This window comes from Leopardus geoffroyi (assembly GCF_018350155.1).
Source record: "Leopardus geoffroyi isolate Oge1 chromosome C2 unlocalized genomic scaffold, O.geoffroyi_Oge1_pat1.0 chrC2_random_Un_scaffold_44, whole genome shotgun sequence".
NCBI lineage: Eukaryota > Metazoa > Chordata > Mammalia > Carnivora > Felidae > Leopardus > Leopardus geoffroyi.
In genome coordinates, this window is record NW_025543554.1 from 256632 (window position 1) to 269725 (window position 13094).

The following is a 13094-nucleotide window of genomic DNA, read 5'->3' on the forward strand; positions in this document are numbered from 1 at the left end:
TTCACTGTCTGGTTTCCTTTCCTGCATAGTACTTTCAGAGTTGAGACATTTTCCTCTGCTTCTGGCCTTCTCCTACATATTTGGAAGGATGGGCTAAGCTCATGCTTCAGTAACAAACAAGTCCCTTGTCTCAGTGGCTTAACGCACAAGAGCTTCTTTCGTGGTCCAGGTGACTCTGTAGACTAGCTCTCCTCAGTGGTGACTGCTTCAATCTGTTGGCTCCACCGGCTGAAAACAAGTACTCCACGTTCACTATGATGGGAAAGGAAGAGACTGGAGAAGGCACAAAGGCTTTTCACTGCCTCACCCAAAAAGTGGAATGCCTCTCTTCCACTACTCACATCTCATTACTCAAGGGTTTGGCAAAGGAGCTGGGAAGTACAGTCTCCTGTGTTTAGGGCTGGTTTCATGGGCACATGACCTGTGCAGTCACCTGGGGCCCCATGCTTAGGAGGGCCCCACATTTGGTTTAATGCTTTGCTGCTGCCATCTCGAAATTCTTAATTTTTGATGCTCTTTGATACATGCTACTTTAGTTTCTCTCCCAGGAACCCGAGGTGTACCAACTACATAATTTGTGGGGCTGAGTACAAAATGGAAATTATTTTTGAGAAAAATTAGTCTTGTACCACAACATTATATGTTATCAATTGATGTAAGTGCTTATGCAATCTACACATTTCTTAAGTTTGAAAAGGCTTCAATTTTCAGGAAACAGAAATTGCCCTTATTTTATCACTATTACAATTTTGTTATCTCGGATTCAATTAGCATAGAAAACATCCAGATTTCTCTTAGCTCAGCAGACAACTCTGAGTTTTAGGAAAACATCCACAGATAGTATTTTAAAGTAAACGCAAAATATTAATTACAAACTTCAAATCCTAGGTGAAGGTTCTGGACAGGGGGTGTGTCCCAAGCTGGCTTTTCTCCTTATCAATAGCATCTGCAAGCATTCCCTTCCCTGGCTGAATTCCGGAGCATGGCTGGAGGCTCTGTGGCTGCAGATAATTCTGGAAACACAGTGTTTCTCAGCCACGAAAGTATCTTGTTGCTTCTGGTTTTAAAATAGGGTGTGAAGAATCATGTAAATAGGCTGCAGAATCATTGTCTTCCTTGGTACAGAAAGAAATGTTTCCTTTTACAAAGTTAGCCACAGCAGAGATATGGTAGCTCTGAATGTCTTTTTCTAAAACTCGTAGTTTTCTCATTTTTCAACAGGGCAGGCTGGAGATGGTCTACAACCTAGTCCTGGGCAAGGGCATTCCCAACTAGAAGATCCCCTTACCAGGTGCTGTCACCTCTCTTGTCTCATTTGCATTGCACGATTCACTCAGACTCAGGCAAGGAAGGGCTTATCATCCACTTTTACACGTGAGGAAACTGAGATTCAGAGTAAGGAGAGCAGACCCAGGCCTCAGACATAGATCTCCTGAGCAAACCTTCTGTTGTTTCCAAATACGTCCTAATTACAAAGCTCCAGCAGGGCTGGGTGTTTGGGGTGATCTCACAGTCAAACAAAGAATAGGTTTCTTATTCGCCAGGTGGAAGGAAGCGACCTTTTGCTAATACCAGGGCCTAATGTTCAAATGAATGCCAGGCACCCTGCCAAGCTTGGGCTAGAGGCAGGTTAAAAACAAAACAAAACTAAAACCCATGAGTGTCTGTCTTTCTGAGACTCTGAGTTGCTCTTACCTTGGTCCTACATTCCATCCTCAGTGATTCAACAAGACCAGCAGGAAAACAGAGGGAAGACTCCATTTCCTCACCAGCCAAACAGCCCTAAAATCTTTGTCAAAAGGGACTTATTCTGAAGACTGTACTTGAAGTTAACTGTAACTGAGAGGTAGTGAGAAAATGCTTTACTTGAAAAAATGGGATTGGGAGGTATGGTCAAGGGATGTGAGAGTTGTTTTCAAATACTTGAAGGGTTCCTGTGGGAGAGAAGACTCCCACCTGTGCCTGGTGGCACGCTCAGTGTGTAAAGGGCACAGTGGGAATGGCATCAGGCTGACACGAAGACCACTGCCCCAACAGCTCAAACAGCAGTGGAAGCTGGTGACCCATGAGGTGTGTGCCCCATGACATTGGCAATACAAGGGGATATTCAGAGACCAATTAGAGGTGGAAGTCAACTATCCGATGGAATTCAATTACCTGCCAGATCCTTTTCAGACTTATATGCACATGTCTCAATCTTATGCTGTGATGTGAACCATTTACTGTCACTGCCCACATAGAATATCAGCCTGCCTATTGTGGGGAGATGGGCTGGGGAGGACAGGTTTATAGCCCTGTGAGGTCCCACAGTCAAATGGGCTTGACTGCTCTGTACCTTGGAAGGTGGCTTTGGTTGGGGATAAGATTCTAGAAAACAGGTACCCACTGATGGGTCCTGACCACCAAACTGACAGCTGGGACATACTTCTGATGTGTGTGTTTTCATAGAAAGAGCTACTTGAAAAAATTCAGTAAAAAAAAATGTGGGAGAGTGTGCCAAACCTGAGGTCAGAGTACCTGCGCCTGATACGCTTGTCTGACCAGGACTTGGAGGAGAAAAGAACACAGTCATCTGATCCACATCATTTAAAAGGTCCCCTGTATGTTCACTCCAAGGTACGCAGCTCTGACCCACAGAGAGGAACTCTGGCTCTGGGTTCTTCTCACTAAACACGTAATGATCTGAGAATGGAAATATGTCTGTGCCATCTGCATCCTCTGAGCTCATAGAAGGGTGCGTGTGCACACTTGCAGATGCAATGACTAGAAAAGCAAGTATTTATTCAGAGTCCTGTATTTAGTTTATGCTGTAATAAGTCATTCTGTGCAAAAGAGGCAAGCATAATCTGTAATTCTGGTGTTATAAAATCAACCTTTTTCCCTTTCTGCAGTGGGTCTTTCACTGTGGCTAATACTCCAGGAATGTGGAATCAAAATCACATCTTTACAAAGTTTTAGACATTTCCTAATGCTGTAGACACCATTATTCCCCGCTTGGTAACAGGGCACTACCGTCTACAAAAACTTTTGCACTCATTCTATTGTTTAAGTCTCATGACAATCTAAAGAGGAAGGCAGGGCAAGGATTACTATCCTCTTTCTTTTGATGAGGTACCAGACCCTCCAAAAGTCTCAGTAACTTGTACAAGGGCATGTAGGAGCTGGAGCTGTGTTCAGACGCAGGACTTCTGCCAATGAGTTCTCTGCTCTGTCACTCTCCCATGTTTCTCCTGGATGAAATGTTTGTAGCACTGAAGAACAAGAAGGCAATCAAGGCAAGGTAACCATCCAGTGGACTGCCGTGACAAGTGTAATTGCTTCTAGAAAGAGGTTTTAGTTCTCATAGAAGTTCTCTTGAATTTGATCATCAGTCACAGAAAGGTCAACTCCCATCGCTGAGGAGTAAAATCCAATAACCAGAGGCCTACAGCCTATTTTGTGGGAGCAGATATAGCTCTGGTTTGTGATTTCGGTCTCCAGAAGCAGAAACCTATATCTTTGCTTGAATTTTGCTCGGCCTCCACTTTGTCCAGCATTTTCGAGTCATATGGACTCTGTCTTGGCTTTAGGCTAACCTCCCTTACGCCAGTCGGTAGCTCATTATTGCCAGCACTCGGTAACTCACTCACTCCAGGCATACAGGGACTTACTTTCCCAACTCGATACCTTTGCTCATGCTGCTTTCTCTTTGGGGGCATCCATAATTCTTACTCTCCTCCCCACATGCCCAAATCCCACCCATTCTCAAGACCCAGTTAGAATGCCACCTGGTCTGCAAGCCAGAAGGGAGATCTCTTCTGTCTACACACTGCACTCCACAAATGTCTCCTTTGTGTGGCAGGCACCTCTTTTGATCATGCACTATGGTCCTGTGCCTTTTTGAATTCCTCCAACTCCCACCCAACTCCACTTTAACTAGAGTGCGCGTTCTCTGAGCGTAGGGACCAAGCCTGATTCTTCTCATCTGCCCACTCGGCACCCAACACAGGGCAGTGGTTGGGGCTCGGCAAGCAGCTGTGGCATGATTGAATAAAAAATATAATCACTAGGACATTTTGTTGATTTATTTTTCCTCCTTTGTCTGTGAACATCTGCTTTCCATGCAGTACAAAGAAGCTGAACTAAAACAATAGGACTATGAATAAAAACACAAAGTGCAAAGTATAGTGATTCCAACATGGAAGCTTCATCAGTCCGGCTGCCCATTTACATGGCAGAGTGCGGAGGTATGCTGTGGAGTTAGATGGGTTAGGCATGTGTTGCAAAGACACTCTCAATGTGTAGGGGACCCAAGGAGTGAATTTATGTGCAGGGACAAAAGTTCTCTCAAGGATACGCTCAACCCAAGGGGAGGGAAAACTGGGGCAGGGCACTTTGTTTAAAAACCAAGGGACAAGGTTTTGGAGGACAAGGGAAGTTTGAGTACGACTGGGTGTGTATTCTCTCTGTTCTCTGGTTTCACCCTAACTTTCAGAACTTTTGCAAGGACTTGGGAAGCTGTGATAGTGAGAGAGGGAGTGCAGAGAGGGAGAGAGAGAAAGAGAGGAAGAGCTAAACCGTCTTGTGTTCTGTGTGTCACAGTGCAATAAAAGGCGGGTGGAGAGAATCCTGACAGTGTTGTGGCTGTGGGAGCACAGATGCATGTTGCTAATGGCTGATCGTATCATGCACAGACACATAGGTAACAAGTAACATGGATAGTCTGAGCATGTCTCCAAATGGCTAAAGGAGATAGAAAGTGCCTGAAGGGGATGGAGAATGGACAAGTGAGACAGAGTGGCCATGCGGTCACAGAAATCTGGGGACCCTGGCAACCAATCTCAGGGTCAGACAAGGCCCACAGAAGCCTCGGGCAGGAGCAGAGATCATCTCAGAGTGGTGACCTGTGGTACCTAGAGCCAAGCCCGGTGGCAGGAGGGGAGAGCATGCTGTGAGTAGGAGCCCTGCAAGCAGCATCACTTGCAGAGGGCTTCTGTGGAAATTCTCAGTGATTCAGGAGGGACTTCAGAGTGGTAGGCCATCTGGGATCCAGGTTGTTCCAGGTTTATGTAACCAGAAAACATAACTTACAAAGATAGGAAAGATTCCTCCCCCCTAGGTGAATGCCTATTTAGTGGAAGTCCATACAGGAACATGTAGGAGGGATACACTCTGAGAAAGCTCCACAGAGCCCTAAAGCCACTCTGTCCCTGGCCTGCGTAGGCACAGAACAAAGCACAAGAGGAGGTGACTGCACAACTGGCTGGATCCTGTGGTCTGAAAGCTGAGCCAATTCTGTCCTCGCCTAACCCAAGGCTAGCCTTGAGAATTTGGTGAACTTGACAGTCTTAAGAATCAAGCCACCATCCATGACTAATTGGAAACCGGTTTGATTTGAGGCTAATTTTGTAGGTCTGGATCCTCCCTAAATGGATCCCAGAAACTGATTTGGTCTGGATGCCGAGAGTCGTAGTTGGGAAAGGCCAAATCTTTGTGTATCCACCCACAGTTCAGCCTAGCACAGTGGGGAAAGTTCACAAGTGTCCCAGAGAAGAGTGGGGTGGCTCCAGCCAGCAGGAGTCTGGGCGTGCACCTGGGGCTGGGGTGAGGGCAGAGCTGGCTTTGTTGTCACAGCAGTCGTGCCAGCTGAAGTTATTGGCTCTTATTCAGAGCCCCATGTCTGACCACATTACCAGTAACCACACAGTACTCGGATAGAGAAAATCAACCTCAAATTTCCTTTTGGGCCATGGCATATGTCAGTTAAGAGTATGAGCTTAGGCGTCACACCCTTCTGAACTCTAATCCAGACTTTCCTGATTTGCGACTTGAGCAAATTAGTCACTGTGTCTACATCTTGACTATTGGCACGTGAATATTATTTACTCCCTTCTTCATAACTGCAGAAGTCAAAGAAAATTAAATGTGGCAATAGTTTCTTTTCCTTCATCTCTAAAACTTTAAGGAGGGTCCTTAAGTCTTGGCCTGGCACATAGTATAGCTCTTCAATGTGTTGTGTGAATCAGTAAAGGAGGATAAGAGAATATGCATAAATGAAGAAGGAATGAACTAACGAACACACAATTCTAGGAATTGAGTGTAATTCTAGTTTAATTAAAACGTAATTATCCATAATTGACTAGTTATTTAAAATTATCCTTTTTTATGTAGTCTGTTGGTTCTTATTTATTTATTTATTTATTTGTTGTTATTTTTTAGGTGTCTATTTGTTTTTGAGAGGGAGAGAGAGAACATGAGCAGGGGAGGGGCAGAGAGAAAGAGAGAGGGAGAGAGAGAATCCCAAGCCGGGTCCACACTGTCAGTACAGAGCCAACTCCAGGGCTGGATCCCATGAGATCATGATCTGAACTAAAGGTGCTTGACCTAAGAAGCTACCCAGGTAGCTGAGCTACCCAGGTGCCCCTGATTGTTATGTAAAATAAGGTAGAGAATGACCTACTTCCAACCTTGGTTTATAGAATCAGTCACTTGCAATTCAAAAGAGTCAACTTTATTTTTAGACCTCGTTTTGTGTCCTTGTCATCCCAGCATATGACTATGGTGAAGGCTTTTTACAATTGGTCCTTCAAGTCTACTGGATCTTGAAATGAGATGCAAGGACCTGCGCAAGGAAGTCCAAGTTGGGGCATATTTATAGGTAGTGTTTAGTTGGCCTCTTGGCCGTCCCATTATGTGTTAGCTCACTCTATCCAGGAAATAGTTCACAGCAATTTATAGGCTTCCTGTGGAACCTGGTTCCCAAACTTGAGCCGTCGTGAAAATCCCCAAGTTGCTTATTAGGAATAAAGTCCTGGGCCCAACCTCACACGTACTCAGTCGGAATCTCTGAGATGAGTCCAGGGGAGTTGTATCTTTAGCAAGCTCTCCAGGTGATTCTGATGATGAATCAGGTGTTGGAACTGTGATCCTAAAAGAATAACTTAGATTGTCCCTAAATGTGCTATCTTGCCCTTGTCCCCATAGAGATACATCTACAATATTTTCCTGCCAACTCCAGCAGTGGGGAGAGAACTTTTTTTTTTTTTTTTGGTGTAATTCCTTTGGAAATACTGTGTTTATCACCCTGCATTCTCTACTCCATGTTATAAAAGACTCGGGTGGGAAGAAACCCCACTGACAGACTTCTCTCCCTTGAGATGAGTCCAGTTATCCCTGCTCTTTGTTAAAACTCTAAGTCCTCTGTTCTTTTCTTTTTTTTTTTTAATTTTTTTAATGTTTATTTATTTTTGACAGAGAGAGAGAGACACACACACACACAGCATGAGTGGGGGAGGGGCAGAGAGAGAGGGAGACACAGAATCCGAAGCAGGCTCCAGGCTCTGAGCTGTCAGCACAGAGTCCGACGTGGGGCTCGAACTCACAGACCGCAAGATCATGACCTGAGCAGAAATCGGACATTCAGCCGACTGAGCCACCCAGGTGTCCTTGATTTTTTTCATTTTTTAATGTTTATTTATCTTTGAGAGAGAGAGAGAGAGCAGGAGTCGGGGAGGGACAGAGAGAGAGGGAGACACAGAATCTGAAGCAGGCTCCAGGCTCCAAGCTGTCAGCACAGAGCCTGACTCAGGGTATAAATCCACAAACTGGGAGATCATGACCTGAGCTGAAGTGGGACGCTTTACCAACTGAGCCACCCAGGCTCCCCCATTCCCTATGTTTGTAATCGTCTGGCCTCATCCAGGCTGTTTTCTTCCCAGGGAAACCTCCTGGATTGACAAATATAATCGAAACTCTGATCTTTGAGTGGAGACAACATCAATTTCAGAAATGCTATTGCCCTTCTGTTCAGCATCCATCACTGGTCTCAGTGGTCATCAGCATTGTCAGTAGCAATGAGGGAGGCAGGAGTGGGGGTTTAGTGTTCACCATGGTAGTGATCTGACAGCACCAGGGCATTTTTGGCCACTAGTCAGATTCCAGTTCGTGACTTACCTCACAAATACAGTTAACACTTGACAATCATTCTCACTGGCATTTACTGTGCTCAGCTGACAAGCCATGCAACTGGCAGTTGGTGTAGATTTGTTCTTGTGACCAGTCATCAGGAAAGCCCTCCCAAATATTAAATTACACAGACATTCTGTTCTTATGCAGCTACTAAATACACAGAGTACCCTGGGCAATGTGGCATAAGTTTTGGTAAACTTAAGTTCCCTGACAATAGTCAATCCATTTCCAGCAGCATAAAATAAGTTACGACTTCTCTTGGAAAGTTTTTAAAACCTTAGGCAGAAAAAATGGTAAAACTAAACTCAGGTGTTTTATGGAAAATTTTACAGCAGGGAGAGAAGAAATTGGAGGCCTTGAGGTGAGGTTGCTGGGTAAAAGCCAGGTGAGAGCATGGGAAGGTGAAATCTGTTTATATAGCTGGTGGTTTCCTTCCCCCCAATAGAAATGGGTTGATGGTACCTATGTAGATTCAGGGGATACAAATATCAGGAAGCCTTAGTTCTTTCCTGAAGTTGGGTTCCCAGAAACAGACACTGGGACAGGGATTTATGTGCAAATATTTTATTAAGGAACTGTTCCAGGAGAAACTGGTACAGTAGTGGAAGAAGAGACAAGTAAGAATGTGATTTTTGGCAAAGTGTTAACCTCAACCTGATGCTGCCAGGGAGCTTGGGAGTGCAAACTTCACCTCAGTGTCCTAACTCTTGGCGAGGGAGAAAAGGCTCAGACTCAGCCTTCATCATTGGCTCAGGACTGCTTGGGAAGAGTGGGGGTGGGGAGTAAATTCCAGGCACTTTGGGGTCTTTGCTGGGACAGACAAAAGGGCTCAAAGGCAATCCTCTGCAGAGAATGGCCAATGCAGGTCATTAGAAGGACATGCAAACCCCTGTTGAGGCTTCAAAGGCATCCACAGGGATTTAAACAGACCACAGATAGTATCTGCTCTAGTTCTGTTTTCCACTCTGCCAATGACCAACCTAAAGGAAAAACTCTGTACGCATCTGCCCAATCTGAAAAATGGAATATTGTAAAGCAGATTCTCTAGGCAGGGACAGAGTGATTTATTCATTTACACATTATTTATTGAGCACCTACCATATCTGCCACTCCCTGAACTTAATGCTGGGATTTGAAGAACGGTCCTTTCCCTTGAATGTGGTAAGAGTTTTGTTACTGACTTATGTATAAATGCTATGGGAATGGACCCCAGAGCAAAGTTGGTGAACCCACGGGCCACGAGGGCTACCAAACCTGGACGTATAAACCATTAGGAAAATATAATCGACCCCATAACAGATTAAATCAATTAATACTTATTCAATGACTGAAGATACAATACTTTTAAAATCACAGCATAAGCAAGTGCATGAGAAAGAATAACTTTCAATGCTCCACACCAAATTACGGTATCTGCAATGCATCTGAAGCTAATTTTTTAAACTGTTTTTAATGTTTCTTTATATTTGACAGAGAGAGAGAGAGAGAGAGAGAGCATGAGTGGGGGAGGGGCAGAGAGAGAGGGAGACACAGAATTCGAAGCAGGCTCCAGGCTCCGAGCTGTCAGCACAGAGCCTGACGCAGGGCTCGAACTCACGGACTGCGAGATCATGACCTGAGCCAAAGTCGGACGCTCAACCGACTGAGCCACCCAGGCGCCCCAACTGATTTTATAATCAAGACCAAGAAGATCCTAAGGTTTGATGCCGGCTCTCATACTTGACCCCCATGAGGGCCATGGAAGAGCTGGCCCAGCTACCTAACTTGTGTCTCTGTCCCTTACAGAGGGCAGCTGAATGGGGAGACAGGCCTGGAACAAGAGCAGAAATGAGAACCTCATGAATCAGGAGTCAGTTGTAAGTGGGGGAGGTGGAATACCTTTTCCCCCTTGCTTCACATTCTCTAATCAGAAATCCTTGAGCTGCCTTGTTTTCTACTATAAGTTCAGATATTCTAACAATCAGTGACTTTCAAACATTATAACTTCTGGCAACAGATTCTGAATCATCCAGTTTCTACAGGAGGAAGACACCTCAAAGGATCTAGCTGAGCAGTGAATGGTTAACATATCAATGACTAGTTGGAACTGAGCTTGTGGCTGAAAGATGAGCTTGTCAAAGCCCTTTTGTGACATGGGTCACAAGAGCAGCTGGAGGAAAGCAGAAAATACAGATTTAGATTCTGGAACATGACTCCAGTAGTCTGAGCTCAAGGGCAGGGTTTGAGGCTCATTCAGCTCTAGATTCTCATTTTAGGGCCTAGAACAGTGCATTGCATACGGCAGCTTTTCACATGTGTGGGCAGAATGGAATGGAGCTGAACAGGTCGGTGAGTCATTGTACACCCCTAAGGGATGCTTTTTTGCCAACCACATAAAATCTAATTCCTTAGCTCGATCAGATTTCCATCCACTGGCTTCAACTTGGTTATCTAGTTTTTTTCTTCCAAGGCTCTTCAAAAAGAATAAAGCAAGGTACATGTTGTGAGCTGAAATATTTTTGTATAGTAAGTGCAAATTTTAGTTGATACTTGAAATATATTGCTGACTTTGAATAATATCTTTAAAATTGAAGTTCTGTGGGGTTTTTTTTAAGGTTATTTATTTTGAGAGAGAGAGAGAAGAAGATAATGAGTGGGAAGGGGCAGAGAGAGAGGGAAGAAAAAGAGAATCCCAGTCTCCAGGCAGTCAGCACAGAGCCTGATGTAGGGATTGAACTCATGAACCAAGAGACCATGACCTGAGCCAAAACCAAGAGTTGAACAGTTAACCAAATTGCGTTCTGAGTCAGGGACTGTGGGAGGAAATGAGATACTCTCTTAGTTCTATAGTTCCTCTGGCTTTACTCTGAACAGTAAGTCCTTGTAAGGTCTAAGACTAGGCCTCTGAGGGGAATCATTTCTTCAGGACTGTGTGTGAGGTGAGCCTTTCCCTCCCTTTCCTTTTGCATTTCCTCATCCTGCTCCTCCCTCCCCTCCTGTCTCTGGAAGCCTTACCTTATGGCATATGGTGGTGACAACTTCTTGTCATTAGTAAAGAGTTTGCCTTCGGGGTTCACAGGATGAACTGTGTTTTGCTTCCAGCCACAGGGGATCAAGAATCTGCTGCCTTCAGATAGAAAGGATCTGAGAGTCCTAATGTCCCAATGTCCCAACGTAAGTTATCACCTCCTGAGCACTATGGCTGTGCAGCCTGGAGGAAGTCATTCCTACTAATGCTGATGTGGCTTCTCGCACCAGAGATCCTTTCACCCTTGCCCCACTTCCCTGCTACACACATAAACTCAACTGGCGACTCTTCCACACGTGGGCCTGCAAGGGGCTGGCTAAGCCACAGGAGTGTGACTGGCTTTCTCTGGCTTATGGACATCTGACAGTGGATCCTTTGACGTTTATCAGTTGCAGATCTTCTGGGAGTTAGGGTTTAAGGCAGATGTGATTATTTTCTCTGCAGAGCATGTCCTCTGGTGGCTGAAGCAACAGCTCAGTACTTACAAAACCTCAAGACATCTAATACAAACTTTGACCTGGTGACTCAATTATCTGTATGGTGAGCAGGCCAAATGTCAGCATGCACACTGCTAGGGCTCGGAAGCTCATGACCTGTGGGCCATTTGTGAACAGTTGTAATTATTAGAAGACTTTATGTTGGGGGCGCCTGGGTGGCTCAGTCGGTTAAGCATCCAATACTGGGTTTTGGCTCAGGTCATGATCTCACCGTTCATGAGTTCAAGCCCCACAACGGGCTCTGCACTGACAGTGCAGAGTTTGCTTGGGATTTTCTCTTTCTCTCTCTCTCTCCCTCCGCCTCTCCCTGCACTCTCTTCCTCTCTCTCTCTCTCTCTCAAAATAAGCAAGTAAACATGAAAAACAAAGAAGACTTTATGTTGAATGGAAAGAATGTTCATTAGTAGAAAGGTCTCAGGTCTAGCTAGTAAGGAGAACTCTTTAGCCACATACTAAGCAAAAACAAAACAAAACAAAACAAAACAAAACAAATGAACCCACACACGTACACATACACATGCACGGGCACACATGCAATCCACTCAAAGAATGGACCAACCAGTTTGACTTGATTTATAAGCTCTTCAAGGCCAGGCGCACCCCTGTTTACGTCTCCATCGTCATTGCTCTGTGCATCCCTTCTCTGCCTCTCTTCTGAAGTCATTGATTTCTCTTGACCCCACACAGGCTATATTTCTCACCTCTCTTGAATCTTTTCACACATTCTGTCCTTCTGTTCTCTGGCCTAACATGTGCTCACCACCACTTCTATCCCCCATTCCTTCCACCTGGTTAACTTCCACTCATCTTTGCGATGTCGGCACAGATGCCACTTCCTTCAGGAAGCTGTTATCCCATTCACTCTGAGTTCTAGATCCTTTCTACTTAGGCAGGTGCTCACTTGTGTGTTTCTCCCAAGAAACCGTAAACTCCCTCAGGATAGTGACTTTCCTTTTTGCCACTAAATCCCAAAGGCCTAGCACGAATGTCTGGAGTATCTGTTGTTTAACATGTAATTACTGAGTAGGTGTTGAACAGAGTTGTGATAGGTGTTACATTTTTGTGTCTTTGGGCTGTAAGTAGCAGAAACCACAAACAGCAGCAGCTTTATTAAGAACATCTCATTAAGTTTGGAACAAGGTGTCTGGAGCGAGTAGTCCCAGGCTTAGTGCCATGGCTCAGTGGTATCATAAGGATCTAAGCTCTTCTGCTCTTTGCTCTGCCATCATTGGCATGGTGATTTTCATTCTCCTTATGATCGAAAGATGGCTGCCATACTCCAAGCATCACATCCTCACCTATCGCTTTCAAAGGAAGGGAGTAAAAGATAGAAAATAAGCTATTTTCTCTTTTTCATCAATAGGTTCATCTTTTCCAGAAGACCTCTGTCCCTAGTTGTCTTTCTTTTGCACGTTACTGTTGAGAACTGGGTCACATGCCCACTCTTAGGTAAATCGTGACTCATCCTTGTGCTTTCAGCTGAAGTCAGACTGCCCAGACAAAGGAGCTATTCTTTTAGCAGAAATATGAGTGAATAGTGGATGGATAAGAAGTAAGTGACAGCTGCTCCTCAAGTCTTTAATTACATTTTACTAAAACCCAGGACAACTTTCTCCAAATCTGAGCTCTACCTCAGATTGGTA